The 22870-nt window shown below is 48.1% G+C and overlaps 1 protein-coding gene across 13 annotated transcripts in view; it reads left to right on the forward strand.

Moving 5' to 3' along the window:
* Pitpnm2 (phosphatidylinositol transfer protein membrane associated 2) overlaps window positions 1-22870 on the forward strand; it is a 139433-nt gene that overhangs the window by 9828 nt on the left and 106735 nt on the right. The window lies entirely within an intron of this gene.

Here is a 22870-nt window from a genome sequence, read left to right on the forward strand (position 1 = left end):
ATATCAATATCACAGCAATAGAAAGCAAATGAAGACAGGCCCCTTGGGCAGGAGTTGGATGTTTCCCTGGCTGCCCAGGCAGGGAGTTTAGAGCACAGAACCTGTTTAGGGTGCAGACACTCTGTTGAGGCTTTCCTGACCATCCAAAGTCACACTTGCATTGCTGGCCTCTTGGTTTAGCTCTTGGGGCCTAAGTGTCCAGTTAGATAGGACAGGCTGATTTATTACTCTTGGAGTTCCCCCCAGAGTGCCAGGGCTGGTTCTGAACTTGGAGAAGAGGTCTAGTTAAATCTCTGAGTGACATCTTGGGGGACCTATTAGGGGTTGTTAGAGTAGCAAGTTATGCATGGAGAAACAGAGGCCGTGAGGACCCCTGGAAAGAAAGCCACACTAGGGTCTTGGGACTGGGCCGCACCTGTTCTCCCCTCCCAAACTGTAAATTGCCAGCTTCCTCTTTTTTCCACTTATATCTTGACAGAGCACTTAAAACAATCCAGGATCCAGCCTTGGACACAGAGAAGGTGGAGTGGGATCTAGCATAGGGCAGTGCTGCTTAGAGCTCAAGAAAGGGCCTGGGAGAAAACAGAAGAGAGGCAGTAGTCACCTTCCACACATGCACATGGAGAGTATGGCAGTGTGAGGGTGTCCTCTTTGTTACTCAGGTGTGTTGTGTAACTACAGTCTTTCATTGGACTTGATCACTACTGGGTCCCGACACAGTGATCAAGTCTAATAAAAGACGGTAGATTTTTCTGAGATCAGAGCTACTTATTTTCCCTTATTCAGGGAGTGGGGAGGCCCAGGGTGTACTGCTGTTTACGGTGTTCGCAAGCCTTCAAGGGTCATCACAGGTCCCTCTCCAGTGGAAAGTTAACTTGGGGGAGGTGGTGCTCTTATTGGGGTAGCTGCCACCCTCTGTCCATTGAGACTTTTCCACGGTGTGCCCTTTCATGAGTTGTCCATGCGGCAAGTGTGACTCCAGTGGCATCGCTGCCTGGGGGACCTTCTCACTGGTGCTGCCTTTGAGTCACCCACGATCTTGTAAATAACCTAGTGTTGCATTGGTTCACTGAGCTGGATTGCGTGGAGTCCTTTGGCACCCTCTCTGTGTGGGGAGAATGGATGTCTCTTTACATTGCTCCAGGGAAAGCCATGTGACGAAGCATGGTAGCGTTCAGAGTCTGAAAAGCGAAACACTTCTGAATTGTACAACTTGGTGGCATTTAACTTTCACAGTGGCATGCATCTATCCTCTTTCTCATTCTAGAACACTCTACCCCTCAAAAAGGGTACCCCATACCAATTGGCAGTTCCCATCCTCTTCCAGCCCCTTGGCAACAACGAACGGGCTTTTGTTTCCATAGTCACCTATTCTGGACATCTTCTGTAAACAGAGTCCCGTGTGTGACCTTTGTCTGGCATCTTTGTCACTCAGCATCATGTTTTTAGCGCCCTCAGGTTGTACATATGTCATTCCTTTTTGCCTGTAATAGAATACACACAGCATAGAGTCCATCATTTAGACAGTTTTGAGTGTAGTTTAAAGCCTTAAGTATACTAGGTGGCTGTGCACCCATCCCCACCATCCATCCACAGAACTCTTGCATCTTCCCCTGCGGAAACTCTGTCTCTGTTAAATATTTCCCTCCTCCTCCTCAGCCCCTGGCAAGCATTCTTCTACTTCCTGCTGTTATGGATTTAATTCTGTATGGATATTGTATCGGTGGCCTCATACCTCACTTGGTGTCATGGCTGCCTGCCTTTTAGGGGAGAATGGAATTGCGAGGATAGGCTACATTTTGTTTGGTTGTTTCTGGGTCAGGGAAGTTTTTTTTTTTTAATTAATTTATTTATTTATTAAAGATTTCTGTCTCTTCCCCACCGCCGCCTCCCCTTTCCCTCCCCCTCCCCCAATCAAGTCCCCCTCCCTCGTCAGCCCAAAAAGCAATCAGGGTTCCCTGCCCTGTGGGAAGTCCAAGGACCACCCACCTCCATCCAGGTCTAGTAAGGTGAGCATCCACGAAACTGCCTAGGCTCCCACGAAACCAATAGGTCCAGTAGAATCAAAAACCCGTTGCCATTGTTCTTGAGGTCTCAGTAGTCCTCCTTGTCCGCTATGTTCAGCGAGACTGGTTTTGACCCAGGCTTTTTCAGACCCAGGCCAGCTGGCCTTGGTGAGTTCCCGATAGAACATCCCCATTGTCTCAGTGTATGGGTGCACCCCTCGCGGTCCTGAGTTCCTTGCTTGTGCTCTCTCTCCTTCTGGGTCAGGGAAGTTTTGACTTTGGTTCGCTTCTAGTTGAAAAATGATACTGGACCAGGTGGCTGAAAGCCAAAGGTGGGGTGGTCTTTGGTAATCACACCTCCCTGTGCCTTGGCGTCTGCATTCACCTCTGAGGATGTTGGGCAGGAGATGGTCCATGAGGGTGTATACTGGGTTTTCAGGTCACATGTCTGACTGTTGGCAGGTCTCAGTCTAACGGCCGGGGCATTCTGGAGGGGCTCACCTGTGACTTGGACCTCAGAAGCCTCCTTCCCTTATTGAGGACTTGGAGCAGGTGCAGAAAGAGGCAGGTGCCTAGCTCTCGATTCCCACTAGATAATGATAGGGAACAACAGGGGCACATAACCTCTGGGTCCCTGTCCTTTGGTACTCCAGGAAAGGTAACCAGGAGAATGACATGACATCACCAGCCTCCAGGGTGGCTGAGTGAGAACAGGAAGTAAGTCTGGAATTCCCAAACTCACACTTGCTTTCATTACACTAATTAACTTTTCATGTGCTGTAACACCCGGTTTTGGTGTTACACCCTCGGTACAGTTCGCGCGCAGCTGTACTGAATGCGAGTCCGGGCAAGGGCCTGGAGATTGAACACAAGAGACAGAGACCAGGGTCATTCGATAGGAGATTATGCTGCCTGGCTCTCTGTCCCTGCTGATCAATTTTTTCCACAACAGGATAAATCTGTTTCTCAATTTGCTTCTTTTTACTTAGCTTATTTAACCTCTCCCGGATCTCTCAGATTTCTGCCTCTAAGTCTATAGGGGCAGAAGCAGTAGTACCAGGATTTTGCGGAGGAGGTCTCATGGAGACATCTCCGTTCGCTTCCTTTCTTTCCTCTTTCTCTAACTTCTTTTTTATCAGTGCGATCTCCTTTTCTAAATTTTCTTCTTCTTCTTCTATATTCTTACTAATACTACCTGTTCCTAAAACTTCCTCAAAACTCTTAATAGAACTTAGAGATTTTACTTCCTGAATCTCCTCAAGGGTTTTGTTTAAACATTTCAATTGCTCTTTGACTCTAACATCATCACTAAGAAGAGCATCTCTGACCAAGCGCCATAGTGAAAATATCGCCATGGGGACTTCATGTGGCCCTCGCTCTTTCAGAGCATCTTGAAGATCAGCCTTTACCTGATCCCAATCAGTAATATTAAAACCTCCTGCATGTAGGAACCAGGGACTAAACTTTAAAACTGTCTTAATGGTCTCTACTGCTGTCTCAACTTTAATACCGGTGCCTCTATTTTCCAAAAGACCTAACAACTGGCCTGTTAACCGGCCCTCCAACACAGGAACAGAATAACTTGCACCCATAACCAATTCACCCTCGCCACACAATTTCTTACCTTGCTGGCCAGTCTTCCCGAGGGCGACCTCTCAGGGATTCCCTACTTCCCGATCTCGCAGATGGGTCTAGTTGCCGAAGATGATCATCTCGCTGGGGCCTCCAATTGTAACACCCGGTTTTGGTGTTACAATGTGCCTGAGGAGCAAGTAACTTGGGAAGTCCATTATCAGTGGTCAGTGAGGCCTGTTGTGTCTCCCATTCATGATTAAGGGTACTTAATGATTAACTCAAACCATGAGAAATGGCTAGTTGTATTCACCATGCTCTACTGAAGAATTTTAAGGCTGTTGTAGATTTGCCATAGCATAGTCATGCTAGGAATCCATGTTAGAGACTGCAGAGAAGCTGGGAGGGCAGCTCTGTTCAAAGTCACACAGTAGTGCAGGTCGAGCTTGAGGGAAGATGCATCCAAGAGAGAGGAGCAAGTGGCCTTTCTTAGGTCCTAGGTTACATTTGTATTTCTTTTCCTAGTTTTAAAAGCTTTCAGGCAGGAGAGATGGTTAGTGGTTAAGAGCATCGATTCTCAGCATCCATATCAGGTATGGCAGGAGAATCAGCCACCTCTGCCTCCTTGAACACCTACACTTGTGTTTTACCTACATTTACCTCCCCCCCTGCCCCCGACACACAATTAAAATAAATCCAAGTAGTATATGTTCATGGTAAGTTAACAAAAACTATTTATTTTGTTTATTTTTTTATTTTGTTTTTGGTTTTTCAAGACAGGGTTTCTCTGTAGCTTTGGAGCCTGTCCTGGAACTAGCTCTGTAGACCAGGCTGGCCTCGAGCTCCCAGAGATCCGCCTGCCTCTGCCTCCTGAGTGCTGGGATTAAAGGCGTGCGCCACCACCGCCCCGGCAACAAAGATTATTTAAAAGTCAGATGGTTTTACAAAGTCTGTCACTAGATGAAGCACGTCTATTTCAGAGAGACCCGCAATATAGGACAGTGCAGGTGAATCTTGAGGTTGCTGTGCTAAGGGGCTGCATGATTCCACCAAGGCTAGGCACTGAGAGAGGCCAGGCGGGGGGGGGGGGGGCAGAGCAGAATGGTGGTTGTAGGTAGGGGGTGGGATGGGGGTGATGGAGAGGCGTTCATAACAGGCAGAACGCTTTGATGGCGTAGAACCTGAAGTCTATAACATATCACTCGTATGACAATCTAAGGAGCAGAACCCTTGTGAAGTAGCCTCACTCTAAGAATATTTTCAGTCACTTAAAAAAGGCTTTAAATCGGGCTGGAGAGAGAGCTCAGCAGTAAGAGTACTGGTTGTTCTTCCAGAGGACCAAGGTTTAATTCCTCGAGCCCACATGGTGACTTGTAAGCACCTGTAACTCCAGGCCCAGATCTGATGCCCTCTCCTAGCCTCTGAGCACACCAGGCATGCACATAGTGCGTAGACATACATTTAGGCCAAAGACTCATACACATAAGATAAAATTAAAGCTTAATAAATAAATAAATAAAATGGCTTTAAATAACCAACTAGCTTTAGAATACATAAATGAAAAGTTGTATTCCCTGGTTATACACATTTAAAAAGAAACTTTCCTTCTCCACAGTGCTGAGGACTGAGAAGGGCCCCGGTCATGCTAGGCAAGCATCGTACTGATGAACTTTATACCCACCCCTGTTTGGTTTGTTGGTTTGCTGGTGTGTTCCTGTCACTTGCAAAGGTCTTATGCTCTTCCTGCACGTCTCTCTTTCACCTCTGAAGTCTCCTGCGTGTGAGGTGCTGACTGATGTGGCGGTGTCCAGTGACACCACACAAACAGCTGCTTCATGTGGGAATGTCCGTCACAGAGGTTTCCAGGCTAGCCCACTACTGCAGCATACCTTCTTTCAGTCCCGCCGAGCGTGGTACTGTGTGCTTTTCGTGGTGTTTGCTTTACACCATGCTGTCAGTTTACCACACAGCTACTCTTGAAGTCAGCCTATTGTAGAGAAGAGAAAGCTGAAGCCAAGGAGAAGGGCGTGTCCTCAAGTTCCACGCCTCCTATCTCAGATGCTGGCCCCCTGGCACTGAACTCTGCACTGACCTATTACTTAAGACAGCTTACCAACTCATGCACCCATTTTGAGGTTGAGCAGATTTGGGGTTACCTGCTAAGTAGCTTGCTGGGCATCCTTTCAGGTGGTATCTGACTTGAACATTGTGTGAACTATGTCGGGTGGGATCTGACCTGAGCATTGTGTGAGCCGTGTCAGGTGGGATCTGACTTGAGCATTGTGTGAGCAGTGTTGGGTGAGAAGCCTGTCAGAGTGCCGCTGGGGAGAGAGTGCGTTCATTGTCAAGGCTGAGAGGAGCTCCTTTAGCTGGCCTGCTGGGAAGGGGAGTGTGCCTGCACAAGAGGGAGAACTTTGGTGACTGCAGGCCTTCAGGGGCCACCCACACAGAGCCCATTAGCTCAGGACCTTACCTGAGCTCCTGTCCTAGATGAGCTGAGTGTACTGTGACCCTTCTAATGGCCTAAGGGCCACTCTTATTGATATCTTGGTCTCCAAGCTTTTCAGAATCCCACGCAGCTTAACAGACAGGGCTGTCATCAGGTGGAGGTTCTATTTTAGCCTCACTGCCTGTCACTCTGTCACTTTGGAGATACTGGCTGGTGACCTATGGATGCATGCCTCCACTAGCAGTAAGGACAGAGGGTCCTGCTTCCTCCTGGGACTTCTCAGTCAGAACCTTAGTCTGCATGAGCATTCTCTCTCTCTCTCTCTCTCTCTCTCTCTCTCTCTCTCTCTCTCTCTCAGGAAGGGGGATGGAGAGAGAAGGAAAGCACTTGCACCCCATAGACAGGGACAGAGTAATGGCAGCAGGGCTGTCTCTGGGGTGTGGCCTGAGTGTAGGCAGTGCCCGCAGCTGTCTCTTGTATTGGTTGGACTTATCTAGGAGAGTAGGGACCCCCCCCATAAGAGGGGTGCCGTCTGAATTTGGGGGTCACTTTACCTCTTTATATCTTCATGTCTTTACAATAAGGATCCATACCCTACCTGCTTGGATCTGGTGACATGATTGGGGAAACTGAGTTTATGGGGAGGGATGAGTGTCATAGGGCTGTGTGTGAGAGCGTGAGCGTGTATGTATGTGTGTATGTGTGTTGCTAAGGTTGTCCTCAGGAGAACATCTAGATTCCCCTACTCTGTTTTTCTTTTATTTTGTCATTTCCATCTGAAGGCAGAGAGAAGAATTGAAGAGAAAATATTCTAACCCTTTTCACACTTGTCGTAAAAGGAAGTGCAGGGAAGGAGGAAACAGCCTCATCCTGTAGACTTTTAACAAGACTCTAGCGTCAGTCACAGCCCTGCTCCAGTGGAATGTGACACTTGCCACATGAACTCCTTTCCCACAGTGGGACTAACTGACACTCAGAGAGGTTAAAGTGTTTGTCCAGAGTCACACAGCCAGTGAGCCCTAACACAGGAACCTGAAATGAATCCTCCTACTGCACCAACATTGTCCTGTGCTGAGTGTTACCGGTCTAAAGTGGATACCTGGCCACTGTAGGCCACAGAGTCACATCCTGTGGGCTGTATCTGTTCAGAGTCTTGGACTTGTCTGTGATCTTAAACCTTTAAAAAGAGAGTAAAAACAAGTGTTAGAGAGGATGTGGAGGGGCTGGTGGGATGTAAAATGCTGCAGCAACCGTGGAGAACAGTCCAGCAGCCCCTCAGATAGCTATCTGCAGTTACCGCATGCCCAGTAGGCCCACTGCATAGTCTGCCCCTTGAGAGAAGTAAAAGCAAAGGCTGCAACTTCTTTCCAGTGCTCACAGCAGGACTGTAGGTCAGAGCTGAAAGGTAGAACAGCTCAGACGTCCAGCACCAGGTAAACAGACATGGTCCGTGCATACAGTGGAGCATTTAGCCATAAAAAGAAATGAAGTGTTAACACACCACAGGGATGAAGCTTTGAAAGTCTCTGCTAGGTGAAAGAGGACAGAGAGCCACATGAGGTCAGTACCCTGTGATGTCACTCACCATCAGCCCCCAGACTAGACGTGGAAAGGAGAATGGCAGTTAGCAGGGCTTGGTACGGAGGGAGCTGGGAGCTGTTGTTCGGTGGGATGATGAAATGCTCTAGTGTAGCAGCAGTGGCTGCACAACCTTGTGCTTGCAGTAAGCTCTGGTGGACTGTAAACTGAAATGGTCAGTTGGCGAAAGAAAGAGAGAGAGAGCAAATAGAAATCTCAAGCTTGTGGGCTTGGCTAGTGCTCATGGACTAGATGATGCCTCACTGTGTTTATGGAGGCCTGGGGACAGTGTTCACATCTGTGGTCTGCCTGAGACCTCCTGCACAGCAGGGCCCCAGGTTCTTCTGCAAGGGCAGTCCTGGCAGTTAACAGCCTCGTGCACGTGTGAACAACATCTGCCTCTGTGGAGCACTTCTGCACCTGACATCGGGCATGTCCTTTTATGGCTCTCATTTGCTCTCTGCAAGTGGAAAGATAAATACCTTTTCAAAGAGCAGATGCCAGCTGCCCACGGTCCCTGCCTGGGTCCCCAGCTGCAGAGTGGGTGGGAGATAGCACTGCTGGGGGCACAGGATGCTGGCTGGGACATTGGATGTGGGTGATATAGACAGCTTGGGGAATCTTACTGCAGACCTACTGGGGGACCTTGCTGAGGACCTACTGGGGAATCTTACTGCAGACCTATTGGGGGATCTTGTTGCAGACCCACTGGGAATCTTGATGCAGACCTACTGAGGAATCTTGAGCGGGGTCTTGTGCTTCCTCAGAATCTTTGTGTTCTTTCCTGCTTCTGGCTGGGCCTAAGGCTTCAAGGAGCAAGTGTGCAAGTAGCCAGCTGGGCATACCCAGGCCACCAATCTTTCTGTAAGTGATGAGAGTCAACTGAGTCTTCTTTTCTCATTAGAACCCCAAGTCGAGGGAAGATAAGACTGGCAGCAAAGAGAGGACCATTGGTCATGGCAGGGGATGGGTGACCATGTGGAACCAGATGCTGTCTCTTAAAGCCCCTAAAGGGCGAACTACAGAGGCTAATCTCTCTTGTATTTTTGTTGTTGTTGTTGTTTTCAAGACAGGGTTTCTCTGTGTAGCCCTGGCTGTCCTGGAACTCACTCTGTAGACCAGGCTGGCCTTGAACTCACTGAAATCCCAAGTGCTGGGATTACAGGCATGTGCCACCACCACATGTGTCTTTTTGTAGTCTCTCTCTTGTGTCTTTTTGGTAGTATCTCAGGACATCATAACTAAGTACTAAGAATTAGGTGACTTCTAACAGCCAGAATCCATTCCACACAGTCAGAAGTCTGAATGCTGGATGAGCTGTGCCCTTGAAGCTACAGGGAGGATCTGCCTCTGCCTCCCAAGTGCTGGGATTAAAGACATGCATTACCATTGCCCAGCAACTGTTTTCTTATAGGGACTAAATCCAGTTACACTTGATTAGGACCCATCCTACTTCACTGTGACCTCACCTTAACTAATTATGTCTTCGAAGATCCTGTGTCCAAAGCAGTGTTTGTGAGAACGTGAACTTGGGGTGAGTTGTCAGATGAAGGACCAAATGAGCGTGAGCAGACATCCCTGCATAGTTGTTCATTGTGTGCGTATGCAGGAACATCTCTCCTGACTGGGAATAAGGTGGGGTGGTCTCCTGCCCCTCTGCTCTGAACCTAGCATAATGACCACTTTCAGACTCAGCCCCTTTTCTAGAAAAGCCGATACTTGTTTTAGAGGATCATGGCTTGTGGGGGGTTCTTTTCCTTTCTGCTCATAACCTCAGTCTTTCTGATTCCTCTTCCCTTCCCTTTGGAGTCAAGAGGTAGATCAGAATGGCTCAGCATCAGCCCACAAATGGAGTTTGGCTGGTTGCTGCCCCCTGTCTCTTTGGTTTGTAATTACTTCCAGTTTTCCAGCTGAGAAAATTGTAGACAAGAAGTATGCCTTGGGGCTTATGAGACTGGACTCCAGTCCAGAGGCTGTCATTCTCGCCTCTTTGCCCATGTGCCACCTCCTGCAGGAATCCCGCTGTAGCCAGCTTGATATGTGTGTAGGATCCTCACTGTGCCCTGGGTATGGTGCATCGACTCTCAAGGGCTAGCTGGCTGTCCCCGTGGTGTGCAGGCGTGTGCAGGTTTGTGCGCCTGCTGTGGTTTCCCTGCCCCCCTTCCTCTGGCTCTCTAACACTGGCAGGATCTCTTCTTCACATCTCTCCACATTCCCCAGGTAGGACGTCCAGCCCAGGGGTTGTTACAGCCTTGTAAACATAAAAGATGATTAAATACTAGGTGACCTACCAGATGAAAAAAGGGGGTGTGTGTGCCAAAACCACGAAGATGATTTGGGTAAGTGACAGCGAGGCATTTGATGAAGTTTATGGTTTTTACTCTGAAAGGCAGAAACTGCGTGATAATATCACTCCCCCTTATGAGCCAGCCAAAAGTTCTCGTGCAGATTCCAAAGCAGGCCTGAGGAACCGCTGCTCTGGGCATTGCAGCAAGACAGACAGGGCCAAGTGCAGAGACACAAATGTCTATAAATGTTGTTTCGAGGCAAACACCCTTTTCTCTTTAGTGACTGATCTAGATTCAAGCAGTACGATGGTCTGGAACAGAGAAGTACATATAACTCTTAGGCAGATTTAAAAATTATTTAAAAATCGATGTTTTGAGCAGATCCATTTGTCTTAGGTTTGTAAAGTAGATAAACTGGGAAATGACTAGCAGTACCGTACCAGACACTATGGCAGCCAGATAAGTAAGCAGCTGCATCACCTTCCAGGGTGTCAGCAGAAGCCGGGTGGTGACTTTGGTGGGGAAGAACCCTCTGATGTCTGTTTGCTCGGGTGTCAGGAAATGGGAGCCCCATTTTCCAGTGAATAAGCATGACACTTGGTCAGTTCAGGCAGCTTCCTCCCTGGGATGCAGTATCTCGGGAGAGAGGGGCAGTAATGTGCAGGGTATATTGCAGAGTGCTCCAGATCTCCCAAAGGTGTTGTTCTGATGAGTCTCCCAGAATGTTCCAGAACATATTTGTGCCCCATTAAGTCATCATTACAGAAGCCAGATGTCTGTTATCTCAGTCCTGGATGAATGATGAATGCAATTCTGGGAAAGATGAACCACGCTCTATCCCAGAATGCCCCCTTGGCTTTGAGGTCCCAGCCTTAGCATCCCAGTGCCACTGTGTAGACTGGAAAGTTGTACAGTGTCTCTGGGTGAGCCAGGTGAGATGAGCAGGGTAAATTATTACCTCCTGCTAGCAAACAGCTCAGCTGCTGCCCTGGCGTCATCTGCACGAAGTACCTTGCCAGCCAGTCCATCACATTTCCTGACTATTTTTCTTACCTTTCTCAAAAGCATTTCTTGCCTGTCTTTTAATTAGTAGGGACCACTGGAGTAGTTCAGTCGATGGCTGAATCATGTGACTGAAGGAAGCTGTGGGGTGATAGATGTTGTTCCCTCATCACAGGCTAGGCTGTTCACCCTCTAGGGCTATCAGACTGATGCCGTTGGGATCCCGTGCTTCCTTTCTCCATGGCCTTGCCTCCTCCCTAGTTCTTTTCTTTGGTTTTGTGATTTCCCACTTCCACATTGTTTCTTCAGAATAGGCTTGTTGCCTCCCCAGGGAGCTAGTATGAGTGCCATAGACTGAGGTCCTGTACCATAGCTTTTCTCCAAATCCATATGGTGACTGCTGCCATCCTCCTTGGCCAGCCTGTGAGTAGGACAGAGTGGACAGAGTTGGAGGTAAATATGCAGGACTTCTCCAGCTAGGCACTCATTAGTCCTGGGAGAGCCCCCAGAATTGAGTCAACTTATGGGAGAGTTTGGTGGTTGTTTTTAGTTCTTTTGGATCATTGAATGAGGTTTGCAGAATTAGTTCATTTGTTACAAAAGTGTATTTTAAAGTTATCTGAGCCACTCATTATTTTATTTGCATTTTGTCCCCTCCCCATTCCCATTCCCTCACCTTTCCTCCCTTTCCTCCTTCCTTCCTCCTCCTAGATGGGGACTGGGGGTTGAGACAGGGTTTCATGTATCTCAGGCTGGCCTCAAACTTGTTATATAGCACAACCTGGTCTTCAGCTCTCGATCCTCCTGCTTCCACCTCCCAACCGCTGGGGTTACAGGTACGTGCTCCCACATCCAGCTTTGTTCTGCTGTTTCCAAACAAGCATCAAATGTCAGCGTTTAAAGATGATTATTAAAAGTCAGACACTGTAAAGGTTGATTAATTGCGCCATCTGTGGTATGCATCACGTTTAGTATCCTGAATCTCATTCGTGTCTCATAATCCATCCCAGTTTTTAACCTTGCCTTCTCTAACAACTCAAAACTTTAGAGTTTTCTAGTATGCAAAAAACTTTTCACCAATGTTTTTCTTTACTATTCATTAATCATTTGCTCACTCATTCATTAAAAAAACATATGGCAGAACATTGAAAAAATGGTGCATGGCACGTGACTAAAGATTAATTATGTCTGTGATTTATACTCTATAGAAATAATCAAACAATCAGGAAGGCCTGATGTGTGATTTTTTTTTTTACCTAAAACTCGTTGGATAAACAATGCATTTCATACCTGATAGCAACTTGAGAAGGGTCTGTGTGCACATGCCAGACTTCTTGCCACCCTTGTCTTCAATGTCTTAGTTTTTCTCTCCAGGGACAATGATAGCTGTGTGTGTGTATAGCTGTATATATGCTTATTTGTGTATGTCTATGTGTATATGTGTGTTTTTATGTTTATGAATATGTTTGTTTATGTATATATGTGTGTTTGTGAGTGCTTATCATGTATGTGTATATATGCATGTTTATATGTATATATCTGATTGTATGTTTGACTGTGTTTACATGTTGCATGTGTGTGTATGTCTGTTTATGTGTTAGTATGTATATGTGTGTGCTTTCTAAGACATTATCTTCATATGTCAGTATATATTGTTTTAAAGAACAGAAATAGCTGCCTGCTGTTACACGCTGCATTTTGAACTTATGGAAGTGTAAGCTGCTTAGGGAGCGCCTGTTGGTACATTTGGCATTGCCAGCTTCCTCAAATAACTGGCTTTGTGTTCCTCAGTTGGGCCCTACTGGGGATGGGTGTTGCTGGAGTTCAGGGTGGTGCTCGAAGATGGGAAGCAAGGGCACTACAGCAGGGTTCTCCTGCAGATACCTGTTAGTGGGGTGTTTCCCTTCTGCCTGGGACCGTTGTGGCTGGATTGCTTCCACAAAAGCAGTGTAAACCTGCACTGCAGCATATGGCATGTGAATGTGAGCGGTTGGTTTTTAACCTCAAACCCCAGGTGAGGAAAGACTTAATCCACCTCAGAAGGCAGGCCACAGCCAAAAAAACTGCCCTGCCCAGTAGGCCCCTGTGTTCACAACACAGACCCTGATGCTCAGGAGCCTTGTCTTAAGACTTCCCAGTGGGAGTCAGGGGAGGGGCTTCCTTGACCTTGCCTCTCCTCTGTCAGTTTGTCCATCACAGGGTATCTAAGAAACACCTGGAGCTTTCTGGGTCTCCAATGGTCTGGCCTGATAAAAGTTTTCTTTCAGGAAATATGTTTAGGGGAGCCCATATGTATCTAGGAGGACCTTCAGCAAGCTTGGGTTGTACAGACCTGTGAACTTAAAACCAATTTTCCAAATAAGGCCATTTCAAGGTGCTACAGTTCACAGAAGGGACGGGGATAGGGGTGGATGGTTAGTTTGTGTTTAATAAGGACAAAGTTCAGGTTGGAGGATGAAGAGACTCTAGAGCGGAGGGTGTTGGCAATGATGGTTGCACAACATGATAAATGAACTTAGTGCCACTGCTCTGTATGCTTGAAAATGGTCAATGCAGTAAACGTCCCATCTGTGTAAACCACATGCAAAAGCCACAGCTCACTGGTGCCCTCCTGTTGTGACCAAATGGACAGGAAGAAATAGCAAAGACTGATCTAAAGAGGAAGCACAGAGAGCTATCTCTGGTGGTCTTGGCCCACCTTGGTTGGTGAGAGCTTAGCCAACCCTGGAACTCATTTTCTCCCTGGGGTCTTGTTTGGGAGCCCTAGAGAAGTCAGTGATACCAGAGCCAAAGAAGGTGACCCAGAAAGAGAGTGGTTGGGTCACCAGGGCCTCTGTGGCTTGAGTCCTGTGCCTTAACAGGGAAGCAAGCTGCCTAGCTCTGCTATGTCTGCAGGTGTGGCTCCAGCCTGACACAAGTGAAGCTCCTAGTGACCTGGGTTAGCCCTTCTTGTGATTTTCCTGTTTTCCGAGGGGCTCAGATAACATTTGTAAAAAGAGCATTTGCCTGGCTCTTCCAGATGCAGCTGGCCCAAGCAGGTGTTTGTTTAGAACCTCCCAGTGGCTTGGATCTCATGGGTGCTTCCCTCTGCTGGGATCAAGGTTCTCAGCTGCAAGGAGAGGCTTCTTGGACCTATGTTGGCCTTCAGAGCTGCCCACCCTGCTGAGGAACTAGGTGTTCTGTCAGTGAAAGCCCTCCCCCGCACTGTATGTGTTCTCTGGGACAGTGCTACTCAGCCTCGATGCTGAACACTCATTCAGGATGGACAGGGATTGTCCCAGATGTGAGCAGGACTCCATTCCTCTGGCAAGAGCTCTGACTTTGGAAATGGTCCTCTGTCCACAGGGGAGGTTTGTGGACCTCACCCACTGCAAAGAGAAAAGCAAAGGGAAGACCAGTGAACTTTCCTGGGGTGTTTGGACACAGAGAGATTCCTGGCCTGAGTTAGCCTATCCCAGCACCCAGGAAGTAGTTAGAACAATATGGTCATTTTATAGCCAAAACAGATTTCAGGAAGCTGGTGCCACCAATCTTGTATAGTTTCCCCCACCCCCAGGGTGAGGGAGGCGGTCAGAGCTGTCATTTATTTTTTCATTGTTTAAACACTCCTATTGGGAGTGTTTGTTTCTTTATTTTTGAGACAGGGTGTTGCTCTATTCCAGGCTAGCCTGGAACTCTCTATCTCAGACTGGCCTTGAACTTGAGATCTTCTTGCCTCAGCCTCTGGAGTGCTGGGAATACAAGCATGAGCCACCACACCTAGGGCTTATTTTATGATATTCCATTAAGACCATTATTATTTGTGGATGTTCTGAAATGAGTCAGCTTTCCATGTTTTAAGAATGAACATGAAGACTCTGTCCACTGTTTCTTGACTGTCCCGAAGAGCAGAACCAGCTGTGGAGATCTTTCTATTCCTTCAAACAGTAATTTCCTTTTGTTTCTTTGTTTTGTTCTGTTTGAGACAGTGTCTCCCTAGATAGGGTATGCTCACTGTGGGAACTCACTGTGCAGCCCTGGCTGGCCTTGACCTCTCTTCTGTCTCAACCTCCCAAGTGCTGGGACTATAATGGGATACCAGCACATCTGACTTCGTGACAGTCGCTTGAGATTGTGGGCAGAGCAAGTTTTGCTTTGGGCTCAGATGTGAAGAAGCATGGCCAGTACACCCCAGGGAAGCCCATGCTGGTGACGGAAGTAAACCCCAGCTGACCGCGTGTCAGGGAGGTAACATGACTTGCCACATTCATGGGGTGCTGTGATCAGCAGCGACACAGCCTCCTCACGTGGGTGGCAAGCTTGTGCTCCTCATTAAGAAAATTGCTACTTTAGAACAGGCTCTGAAAAGAACTTTTTTGCTTTTACTAAAATTAAGAAAATAATAATAAAACAACCCACCCAACACCCTAAACTTAAAAAGAAAAAAAAAAAAACTTGACGTCAACCCAGAAAAAAAATCTACACAGGTTCAGTATGGAGTTAGAACTTATTAGAGGCCCGGACAGAACAGAGAAGAAATTCTCACTGGGCAAGGCTAAGGCTTCCATCCTCCACTTGCTGCAGTTGTAAAGCCTGAGCCATGCCGCAGAGTGACAGAAAATGCTTTCGGATAGACAACTAAATCGATTTGCTCTGAGACGTCCATCCCCTGCAGTCATTCTGCTGGCTAGCCACAGAAACCTGGTGTGGAGCACTTGACAACTGAAGAGGCCCTCAGCTGGAACTTGACTGTCGTAAATGCTGAGCTCAGTTACACCAGGGGTGGGAGCCACCCTCCTGGGGCCACAGAGTCATAAATAGGAGATGGCCTCTCTGGTTCTCCATGTAGAGAAAGTGGTGGGCTGCCACGTCAGTCCCTGTGGTCCGTCCTTCAGCACAGTCTTCATGGAAGGGCCATGTGTTTGACAATACTTTACACATCCAGCAGCCAGATGGTCCACACAATCCATCAGTGGTGTGGTATGTAAATATTTCCCATCATTACCACAGGGCCGTTGTGCTGACATTAGCAAGGATGAAAAATAAGGACTGGCACTCCTGACAGCCAGTCAGGCCACAGGCAGGCCTGCAAGGCCACCTCTGACTCCCTGGAGGCTTCGGACAAGTGTGGTCTCTGGCTATTCCTCTCCAGATACTCAGGCCCTAAAGGACCATATTCCCATCAGCTCTTTACCAGCACAAGGTTCCCTTCTCAGGAGCCACTGCTTTCCAGCTTGTAAGAACTATGGCTCAGCTGTTTCCCTCTTTGTTTTGTTTACCAAGAAGCAGATAGCTAAGTTTTTCTTTTCATTCATTTGATTGCAGATTGTCCTCAACTAGGAATCTAGGTATAGATGCTTGTTTTCATCTCATGGAGTGAGCATATGCTATAAGGGTTTTAAAACCAGGTAGTAGTGAAGAACATGAATAAAGCTCCTATCATGTGCTTATATTATGATTGCCATGTGCCCAGTTGTTCTCTTGTCAGATCTCCCTGGATTATCAACATAGATATTATCAATGATCAACCTAATCTTAGTTGCTTTTTACAGTAAAGTTGTGTGTGTGTGTGGGGGGGTGGAGTGGGCAGCTCACCATGTTGCTTTACTATCCTCTTCACCCTCTCAGCTAGCATTACAAGCATTCATCCCCATGCCCAGCTTTATTGTCATTCCTGATTATTATCGGATTGGATGCTGGTTTCCATGCAGTGCACTAGGGACCTGTGGTTCTTTCATATTGCTCTGCCATCCCCTGGGGCTCCATTGGGGTTCTCCTCTGGAGCTGTCAGTCAGCTGGCTGGTAGTGGAGGCTGGGAAGGGAGAATGTGCAGTACTGCGCATGCTCTAATCCCATGGTCTCACCTGGAGTCTGCTGAGGGTCTTAGGCATGCATCCGCACTCCCTTCTGTGAGAGACACGGAGCTGACTGACACACAATCTCCAGCTGGCACTCTGGTCTCAGACCCACTCTAAGGATCACCCGTTATTCATAGTAAGTCCCACCAGTGTCACTCTCCAGTTGTGTCCAAGTCCCCGCTGCAGACAGTGCAGTGCATGGCAGCGAAGAGCTGGAGCCAGTCAACGGATGGCCTGGCCGCCCCACCGGGTCGTTAGAGAAGTTTCAGCTTCAGTGCAGCTGTGGGAGCTCAGCCTGCCCTGCTGGGATGCCGAGAGTCTCACTGAAGCCCTGGCCCCTCTTAGGGACTCCTGTGACTGAAGAGGACAAAAGGCCGTCCCTAGTCTCCTGTCAGAGACAGAAGTGTCTGCAAAACCCTTAGCTACACCGCAGTTGTCTGTTGCTCACATGTTAGCCTCTCATGCAATTTGCACGGGACCTGGTGACACCCCTGCTCACCCATGTCAACAGCAACAGCTTGACTTAGGCTGGAGGCCCCACTTACAAGCCGGCCCAACTCCTGTAACAGAGAGACTATGGTAGTGGAGAGGAGCACCAGCAGTGGTTCCCTACGTGTGCCAGGTGACCTCCAGGGAGCTGGTTTCCAACATGGCTGCTGCTTTCTCAGAGCACAAACTCTGGGCTGCCTCTTTATTCCATCTTTCTTTTCTAATTTTTTTCCATTGTGATAGTGTATATAGAACATGCAGTTGAGCATTTAATTCTATAGTGTACAGTGCTGGGCAGTGGTGGTGCACGCCTTTAATTCCAGCACTCAGGAGGCAGAGGCAGACTGATCTTTGTGAGTTTGAGGCCAGCCTGGACTACAGAGCAAGTTCCAGGACAACTAGGACTGTTATACAAGAGAAATCCTGTCTTGAAAAACCAGAAAAATAAACAAAACACTATTCTAAAGTGTGCAAAAAGAGTGGTGTTAAAGTAAATCGTTACTGCTTGGCACCTGTTGGCCCATGGAACACGGTGTGATCACGTCTGTCTGTCTGTTTCCCTATTCCCCTCCTTTCAGTCTCTGGACCCCCATTCTGCTTTCCCTCTCTAGCAGTCTGACCACCCTAGCTATCTCTTATAATGAATGATATTTTTTCTCTGTGACTGGCTCAATTCTCTTGGCAGAATGTTTTCAGGGACTGTAGAATGTATCTGAATTCCCTTCCTTTTTACAATGGATGGGCACTGTATTGATGACCACATTTGCTTATCTGGACCTCCCTCCTTGGATACTGGAGCTCCTCCCACCTGCCTGTTGGATAGAGTGCTGCCATGAATCTAGGAAGGCACACACCTGTTTGCATACTTGTCTTCAGTTTTTAGCCAGGCTTCCCAAGATGGAGGTTCAAAGCTGGCACATTGTCACTTCCTACACACTCTGTTGGTTAACCAGGTCAGAGGGCCATTCAAAGGAAGGGGGCAGCACAAGGCGCTGACGTCTTGAAGGCCATTAAAGTTGCAGTCTGTCATGACCACTCTGGGGAAGGGCTTTGGGACTGCTGGCTGGTGCCTTTGGAGCACACAGAGTCCCCTGGGTAGGCTCACTGAGACAGGGTCTTGATGGATTGTGTTAGCCATCCCCCAGTGGTTCTTCTTGGAGAGGGCCACAGTCTTCTACTGGCACTGTTTTGTGTTGCTGAAGGCTGTGCCTCTCATTACATAATCTGTTATTCTGTGCTGCACCAGGCCCTGGTTACTTGTCAGAAGTTTCTAAAAGCCAGCTGAATCAGCTCCAGGCAACTGGGGGTGCTGCCTCCCCTCATAGTATTAGTCACTCTGTACTTAGCTAAATTTAACTTTTTATCATCCAAATGATATTTTTGTGGGCTTGGGATTTTACATAATTCTACCAACTGCTGCAGGCTAAGAATTTCTCTTTCTGCTATGTATTCTTTGTGTGTGTTTTGTGTGTGTGTGTCCTGGGTTTTTCCCCCGTGAACTCTTGCACTCTCAAGGAAACATTGCTGGGCCTCTTTTCCTTGACTGCTTTCCCAGCTCACGGCATCATGCTTCAGCTCTGCATTCACCACTCGCCAGCTGGGAGGAGAAGAGCTCCTCATGGCTTCCCAGTGGCCCCTCTCAAGCTTCTGCCTGCACTTGAGGGCTCTCTGCTCTGAAAGTCTTGAGAGTCCCTACTGTCTGCAGCACGCTGGGCCTGAGAAAGAGCAGCTCAATTTCAGAGCAGTGTGGTGGGTGAGCACATACTTAAGATGGAGCTGCGAGAGCCAAGCAGTGAGATGCTCAACTAGCCTGCCCCAACATGAGGTCCCAGAGGTAGGCTCTTCCTGATCTCTGGGGGAACACAGTGAAGGGCCAGGAATTAGTTTCATGGAGAACATAGACCTGGTTCTCAAAAGAGAGCTGTGGCGTGGTGACACCCACCTTGAATCCCAGCACTTGGGAGGTAGAAGCAAAATAATCTCTGTGAGTTAGTGGCTAGCCTCATCTATATAATGAGTACAAAGCCAGCCAGGGTTACATAAGTGAGAACCCATGTAAAAGGGTGGGGATAAAAGGTAGAACTGGAATGGTATATAGGGAACTGGGCATAGATCTCAGCCCCTATACCTGAGCCCCACTGTCCAAAAGAGGCTGTGTGGTGGGCCCCCACCTTAGGGTCTGGTGTGCACCCATGTGTTTAGGAAGTAGTGGTGGTAGCAGTGGTAGAGGCCCAGGGAGATGCTAAGTGGTTGTTCTCACAGACTCATTCTTGTAGATTTGTGATGTCTGTACTAGTGTCCATCCTTTCAGATAAGAAAACTAAGTCCCAGAAAGTCTCAGCAGCCCACTAGGTCTCAGAGCCTGTGTGTGGTGAGGACTGCAGAGTCCATCTGTCTACAGTCCTCCCCCAGAGAGCAGCTTGGTCCCCTGAGTGCAGCCCAGAGTAGAGCATTCACATGGAACTCAGTTAGTCCTGTGTACTTACTATCCCTGGCCTGATTGGGATGCCCAGTTCCTCCAAAACACTCTGGGTAGAAGAAGGAGGTTCTGGCTGCAGGACCAAGAGAGGAACTCATCTCACTCAGTACCCAATCTGTCTGTTGAGTTTTCATAGTTTTCAAAATGCGGATGTATTTTTTTCCTGGTGTAAATTAAGCGACTGACATTGACCTGGAGATACAGCCCAGTGGCAAGCATTTGCCTAGTATGCATGAGGCCCTAGGTTTAATACCCAGTGCAACAACAAACAAGAAAACTAAATTATATATTTTATTTAAAGATTAAAGAAGATTGGAAACATGTCCACACAAAAAATTGTCCATAAGCGTTCACAGCCGCTTCTCCACAATTGCCAGCACTGTCCAGATGTCAAATGGCAGATGAGCAGAAGCAAAACGTGTTCTCTCCACCCAGCAGAGTGTTGCTCAGTTAGGAGAAGGAATGAAGTAAGCTGGGAATATGCTTCCAAGGCAGAGAGCTTGGCTGGCATTTGTGAGACTTTGAGTTCAGTCATGGGCACTGCAAAAAAATTACATTAACAATTAAGACATTAAAAAAAGGAATAGCATACTGCCACTTGATGTAGTCTCTGAAAACACAGCCCTAGGAAAAGAAGCCAGATGTGAAAGGGCTGCACACGGTATGACTCCAGTGATGTAACATGTCTAAAATAGGCAAATCCACATAGACAGAAAGCAAATCAGTGGTCCCCAGGGGCTGGGGGAGGGGGAGAGAATGAGGATTGGCTCTCATGGGTTTTGGGTTGCTTTGAAGGGTGACAGATGTGCAGACTAAGATAGCATGATGGCTGCACAGCCTTGTAGATAGACTAATAAGCACTCATGATAATCACTGCTTTCCACAGTGAGCTTCATGGCATTGTAGGATATATGTAAAATTTTTTAAATTGGTGACCCTGCTTCTCCGTGGCATTCCAAGGCTCTGGACAGTTTGCTTTGGAGCCACCTGCCTCAATCTCCATGTCAACGGAGGTGGAGACAGCAACGCTGGCTTCAGTCTCACTACCCACCAGTAGTTGTTTCCAGCCAGCTGGGGCCAGCTTGAGGCTTGTGGATGTCTGGGCAAGGGAGCTACTTGGCGCCCCACCAACCTGGTATGTTTTAAGTGTTTGTTTGACATTTATTTAGTGGGGATGAGGAGAGACTGATATTCTATTAATGGAAACCATATAGAGAAAGATTCGCTTACCAATTCACTTCCACTGACTGAAACAGCACGGGGATCCGAAAACTTTTTAGGAAAGTAATTTCAGCTCTTGCTGTTCTTGTCTCTCGAGCAGGTTTGGTTTGGTTTTCTTTTCTCTCCCCTGCAATTCTCCGCATCTTTGAGGGGTATTCTGGAGATTCAGGTTTAACACTTAGGTAGCAAAATCGTTTATTCTTGCTCCTAGGAATAGCAGCAGATGCTGTGTTATCTGAGTGTAGACCCCAGCTGCTGGAATCATGGCTACCCACGTGTGGAGCAGGCATGCAACAGATTTCAGCAAGGAGGATGCTTTAATTCTCCCTGTGTATGTTCCAGGTTGTTGAAAGGAACTTGGGTTGACCCGTGACATATTTTTGTTTCATTCTAACAGGGCTCTACGCCTGAGCTCTGTTCTGCAGGCGACTGTCATGAGGCCTGCTACTAACCAAGTGCCGCGTGCATCACACATCTTCAGTGGATTTCGTCAGGGCATGAGTACCCACTGCACCACTCTTGGCTCGTCTTTCCCCTAGTCTCCTGGGTGTGAGTCACCATTGACCTTTTCACCCATGGGTGGGCTAGTCACATAGAATGGTGGGGCTTGCTTGACAAAACTGGCACACCAGTGACCAAGGTGTTGTCATTGCAAACCCTCAACAGTTTCCCTTACCTCGGAATGTAGGGACACTAAATGGTGATCTCATAGCTGTAGAAGTATGGCGGTGGAAGCTAAGAATCAGGATGGTACGGTTGTGTGGAGCTGGGGAGCTGCAGCAGCAGATGCAAGTAGAGTGAACTGGGCGGCCTGAGCAGCTGCCCCCACTGTGCTGTGGGGAACCTGGTCAGGAAAGTATAAGGCTATGTGCATGGGCACGAGGGTCAGAGCGGGACTGCCAAGGCGCCCCTGTTTGAAGGCCAGCCCAGAAGTGTTCCCTAGGGTGTAGGATGGGCAGTGTGGGTGGTGTGTGAAGAGCCGCTGTTCCCTGCAGCCACACCTCCCACCACTGTGCATCACTAGCTCTCCGCACATTCCATTCCCTCCTTCCCTCTCTGGCTCCTGCTGGCTGTGCTGCTCACTGCAGTTGATCACTTTGTCATCCTTAGCCTCCATTACACGCCCCCTGGGTTTGTGCTCTCCTCTGTCAAGACTGCGCTGACAGGACTGGTGTCTTACTGGTGCCTGACATCAGACTTTGAACTAGGACTGCCCTAGACTTGGCTCTTGGTCCCTGACACATTATTATTCCTGTGTCTGTAACTTGCTGGTGAATTGCAGGGGAGGTCATTGGAGGGCCTCTTAGATAGCTGCCTCTTCCTAGTCCTAGGTACAGGCACAGGGAAGTGGGGCTCCTCAATGTGTCTGACAGATGAGTACTAGTGTTGAGCTGTGATGTGGACCTGGCATGTTTCAGGCTCTGTGGCAGCCCTGGGCTGAGCAGTGGCTTCATTGGTCCTTGTGGATATTCTGTTGTCTGTAAGGCCAGTTGGACCTGGGACTCACTGAAAATTCATTTCTCTTTTTCATCTTGTTTAGTGAGCTTAGCTCTGGCCTATGGGTACTCGGTAGAAGTGGGCATCTGTTTCTAACGTGTCTAAGGGCCTTAGAGGATTACTGGCAAAGCTGGAGGCCACCTGCATCTTCCATCCGAGGATCCAGCCAAGTGTCTCCTGACTCCTTTCTGTTTTGCCTAGTTTTCCAGCTGTTCCTACTCCACCCCCACCCCACGGCCTGACATTGTCCAATCCTAACCGGGTCCTGAGTAAAGGAAGCACTTAGACTGAAAGCCAAGAGTTTTGGTCACTTACAAGAAGGCAGTGGTGTGCTGGCGTATTAGTCCCACTCCCTGTGTGGTTTTCCTAACTGGACAGTGTGGAGGTATATCTATCACTGGTTCAGAGTTAGGCCTTTCCTCCCCAAATGCATTCATCAGGATCTGTGAAAT

Source organism: Alexandromys fortis, unplaced genomic scaffold (assembly GCF_014885135.2).
Source record: "Alexandromys fortis isolate MF-2015 unplaced genomic scaffold, M_Fortis_MF-2015_v1.1 scaffold_56, whole genome shotgun sequence".
In the NCBI taxonomy this organism is placed as follows: Eukaryota; Metazoa; Chordata; class Mammalia; order Rodentia; family Cricetidae; genus Alexandromys; species Alexandromys fortis.